At 37.2% G+C, this 5,313-nt stretch overlaps 1 pseudogene; it reads left to right on the forward strand.

Moving 5' to 3' along the window:
- Positions 1–357: 357 nt before the first annotated feature.
- Positions 358–1,657, forward strand: LOC150025838 (uncharacterized; annotated as a pseudogene).
- Positions 1,658–5,313: the final 3,656 nt, after the last annotated feature.

Here is a 5,313-nt window from a genome sequence, read left to right on the forward strand (position 1 = left end):
GTGATCGAAAGTCTACCAAAAATCTTTTAAAACAATTAGCTAAAGACTTTCAAGCACTTTCATATAAACAATTGCAACATAAGACCCTTCTAAAAGAAAGGGATGCCCATTTTGCTAGAATATAAGAAGAGTTGCAACTTGTTAGAGAAAAGGGTGAATCCACCAGAAAATCAAAAAGATCTTCAAAATCATTTAGCTCTAGGTTGATTGATTCATATGATGAAAAAAAGTCTTAGAATGCATGAGTATTATCAACCTCAACCTAGGAGAGTTAGAAAAGAAAGTCCAAGGGAGGTTAGGGTAGAGTTACCTCATTTCTATGGAAAAGAAAATGTAGAAACATATCTAGATTGGGAAATGAAGGTAGAACAATTTTTTGCTTGCAACCATGTGAGTGAAGAGAGAAAAGTACCCTTAGCCACCCTAAGTTTTCAAGGTAATGCTATGTATTGGTGGACAGCCCTTAAGCGAGATAGGCGTCTTCATAAGGACCCTCCCATGGAGTATTGGAATGATCTTAGGGGAGCCTTAAGACGCCGCCAAATTCCCTCCTATTACAATAGGGAGTTAATGGGCAAGCTCCAAAGACTCCAACAAAAGACTATGAGTGTTGAGCAATATAGGCAGAAAATGGAATTATACATGATGAGAGCCTCAATTAGGGAGTCTAAACCCACCACCATAGTAAGATTTTTAAGTGGGCTTAACCTTGAGATTAGAGATAGAGTTGAACTTTTGCCCTACCAAGACTTGAATGATTTAATTCAACTTTGTATCAAAGTTGAACAACAAAATTTGTGAAAAACTTCAAGTCGTAGGGAAAGCTCATACTCTAATTCTTATCCTAAAAAAAGAGTATAAAAGGGAGGAAAGCTTACCAAAGGAAAAACCAAAAGAAACTCTCAAGAGTATAGAAAAAGATGTGCTAACACCATCAACCCACAGTAGGGATGTTAAATGTTTCAAATGTTATGGTAGAGGTCATGTAAAAGCCCAATGCTCAAATCAAAGAACTATGTTCCTAAGAGGGGTAGATGAATATAGTAGCCATGACGATGAACCTAGCGGGATAGAAGAAGAAAATAGTGAGGGAGCATATCCATGTGAGGGGGAGTTAATGATGATCCGAAGAACCCTCAACAATCAATCTAGCGTGAACCTGGAGACACAAAGAAAGAACATCTTTCATACAAGATGTAAAGTTTTAGAAAATGTTTGTTCTCTCATTGTGGACAGTGGCTTCTGCTGCAATTGTTGTAGCACTAAAATGGTTGAGAAGCTAGATTTACAATTAATACCTCATCCTAAACCTTATAAACTTCAATGGATAAATGAAGATGGGGAATTAACTGTAGATAAGTAAGTGAAAGTCGAGTTCTCTGTGGGGAACTATAAAGATAAAGTTTTATGTGATGTAATTCCCATGGAAGCTTGTCATATTTTGTTGGGTAGACCTTGGCAATTTGATAAGAAAACTATACACAATGGTTTTACCAATGAGATTACTTTCACCCATAAAGAAAAAAACTTTGTACTTTATCCCTTATCACATTCACAAGTGGTAAAAGATCAAGTACAAATGAAACAAAAAAGGGTTGAGGAGAAAAAAAAAAAACAAGACCTCCCACAAGGTTATTCAGAAGGAAGAAAAATTTGAAAACAAAATTGAAAAGATACTTCTTTCTAAACGACCTTCCGACCTCCTGCTTTGTAAAAGAACACTTACATGCACTGCCACACTTACTGAGACTTGTATTCTACCTCCTCAAGTAAAAGAACTTTTAAAAGAATTTGATGATATATTCTCTAAGGAAGGCCCTATAAGACTTCCCCCTTTTATAGGAATAAAACATCAAATAGATTTAGTTTCAGGAGCCAGCCTACCCAATAGACCAGCTTATAGAACTAATCCTGAAGAAACTAAGGAGATAGAATCACAAGTACAGGATTTGTTTAAGAAGGGTTGGGTTCAAAAAAGCCTAAGTCCTTGTGTTGTACCTGTCTTGTTGGTGCCAAAAAAAGATGGCAAGTTGAGAATGTGTTGTGATTGTAGAGCAATCAATAACATGACCATCAAGTATAGGCATCCAATTCCAAGATTAGATGACATGCTTGATGAGTTGCATGGGTCCACCATAATTTCTAAAATTGATCTTAAAAGTGGATATCACCAAATCATAATTAAAGAAAGTGATGAATGGAAAACCGCTTTTAAAACCAAATTTGGACTATATGAGTGGTTAGTGATGCCTTTTGGTCTCACTAATGCACCTAGCACCTACATGAGGCTTATGAATCATGTCTTAAGGGATTGTATAGGTAAATATGTAGTAGTTTATTTTGATGATATATTAGTGTATAGCCAAAGCCTAGATTCTCACCTAAGTCACCTTAGGGAAGTTCTCCTAGTGCTTAGAAACAATAGCTTGTTTGTTAATAGTGATAAATTTACTTTTTGTGTTGATAGCGTAGTCTTTTTAGGTTTTATAGTTAAAAAAAATGGGGTACAGACCCCGAAAAAATCAAAGCCATTCAAGAATGACAAATTACCCAAAATGTAGGAGAGGTTAGGAGTTTTCATAACAAGCTTTTATAGAAGATTTGTGCCTAACTTCTCAAGTCTAGCTTCACCACTCAATGAGCTAGTGAAGAAAGACACTCCATTTTGTTGAACCGAGAAGCAAGATCAAGCTTTCAAGAGGCTAAAAGCACAACTCACTAATGCACACTTTACCAAATTTTGCAAAATCTTTTGAGCTAGAGTGTGATGCATCGGGAGTAGGCATATATACTGTGTTGTTGCAAGGTGGACACCCAATTGCTTATTTCAGTGAAAAACTTCATGGTGCCACCTTCAACTACCCCACCTATGATAAGGAGTTGTATGCACTTGTGAGGGCCTTAAGGACTTGGGAGCACTATCTAGTTTCTAAAGAATTTGTCATTCATATTGATCATGAGTCTTTAAAATATTTGAAGGGTCAGCATAAGTTGAAGAAACGTCATGCAAAATGGATGGAATTTCTTGAACAATTTCCTTATGTTATCAAATACAAGAAACGCAATACAAACATTGTGGTTGATGCTCTTTCAAGGAGTCATGCCCTCTTTTCAAAACTTGGAGCACAAATTCTTGGATTTGAAAACATAACTGAACTTTACAAAGAAGATCATGATTTTGCATCCATCTTTGTTAAATGTGAACATAGAGCACAAGGAGGATTTTATGTGTCTGAGGGGTATCTTTTTAAAGAAGGAAAACTTTGTATACCTCAGGGAACACATAGAAAACTTCTTGTAAAAGAATCACATGAAGGAGGTCTCATGGGCCATTTTGGAGTTGATAAAACTCTAGAGCTTTTAAAAGGAAACTTCTTTTGGCCACATATGAGAAGAGACGTTCAAAGACATTGTTTTAGATGCATACCATGTTTGAAAGCTAAGTCTAAAACAATGCCTCATGGACTCTATACTCCTTTACCTTTTGCAAGTGCTCCGTGGGAAGACATTAGCATGGATTTTATTCTAGGACTTCCTAGGACAACAAGAGGTTTTGACTCCATTTTTGTGGTTGTAGATAGGTTTAGTAAAATGGCACATTTTATTCCCTACCACAAGGTGGATGATGCTAATAATATTTCTAAACTCTTCTTTAGAGAAGTGGTGATGGAAACCGTCCAGCCTCGTAACTTTCGACCAAGAAGATAGACGAAGATCGAGCTTTAATGAAGAGTTTGTAGAGTCTTCTTCTTCTTCTTAGCCTTGTAAAAATTGTATAGAGTAGTTAGGAAGTTTTTGGCCTTGTATTTTGGACCAAAGTAGAGAAAGATGTAAATAGAAAACAAAGTAAAGTGTAAAATAGTAAAAGATGGGTGCAAATAGAAATGTAGGCAAGGAAGGCATGAGTCTCCACGTGTCTTTTTCTTAATGGAGAGGATTTGCACCAATAAGGTGGTGACACTTATCACACTCTCATTTGAGAGTTTTTGAGAGACTTTCTCCTATAAATAGGAGTCTCTTATACATGTTTTTTTTTAAACTTGGAATTAGTAATGAAATGCTGCCTAATTTTGGCCATTCTACTTGTTCTTAAGTTCTCCCTAGGTTAGTCTCCTTCAAGACTTAACCTAGACTCTTTCCTAGTGAGTTGGCCTCAACTCTCACTCTCACAAATTTTTAACTCCATTTCAATCCATGGAAACTCCTCTTGAGATTCTTTAATGCTTCCGCTCCTCAAAAAGCTCTTTCATCATCCATCCAAAGAAGAAATTACAAAGATCACTATTAGAAGAAGAGCGTTTTTCCATCAAGTGGTAAGACTTCATGGGTTACCTAGAAGCATAGTTTCGGATAGAGATCTAAAATTTATAAATAATTTTTGGGGAACCTTTTGGGAAAGGCTTGGAACTAAACTGAAATTTTCAACTTCTTGTCATCCTCAAACAGAAGTTATAAATCAATCTCTTTCTACTATGCTTAGGGCGGTCATGAAGGTTAACCATAGATCTTTGGATGATTATCTTCCCCATATTGAGTTTGCATACAATAGAGTAGTTCATAAAACTACTAATATTTCTCCCTTCAAAGCGGTATATGGGTTTAATCCTCTTACTCCTTTAGATTTGTTGCCACTTCCTAATCCATAAGAGTTTGTGCATAAGGAAGGAGCTACAAAAGCTGAATTTGTTAAGAAAATGCATGAGAGGATTAAAGAACAAATACAACAACAAACAAAGAAATATATAAAACATAGCAATAAGGGGAAGAGAGAGATAATCTTTGAAGAAGGAGATTTGGTTTGGCTTCATCTTAGAAAGATAGATTTCCAACTAAGAGAAAGTCCAAACTTAGTCCCCGGGGTGATGGACCTTTCCAAGTCCTTAAGAGAATAAATAATAATGCATATAAGCTTGATTTGCCTACGGAGTACGGAGTACATGATACTTTTAATGTCATTGATTTAACTCCTTTTGTAGGTAATAATGAAAAAGAAGAAGAAGTGTACCGACCAGTCCTCGGGCATCGTTGACCACTAGTAACGATGGGGCCACGTAAGTTGGGTCCCACGAGCAGCGTGGGCCAGTGTCTCGCAAGGCACGAGAGCCAAAGTGCCGAGGAGTGGTCAGGAGTCGATCACCAAGATGTACTGATGTGTCCTCGACAGTATAGTGAGGGCGATGAGACATCGGACATCGGTGACTCAAACAACAGAGCTGGGCGACGAGAGGTGGATCCCAGACCACACACCAGTTATAACTTAGGGAGAAGCCTAGATCACGAGGGGTCCGTGCGTGTGGTGTGGATGACGTGTTC

This window comes from Phaseolus vulgaris, chromosome 7, assembly GCF_051622355.1.
Source record: "Phaseolus vulgaris cultivar YP4 chromosome 7, ASM5162235v1, whole genome shotgun sequence".
NCBI classification, from domain to species: domain Eukaryota; kingdom Viridiplantae; phylum Streptophyta; class Magnoliopsida; order Fabales; family Fabaceae; genus Phaseolus; species Phaseolus vulgaris.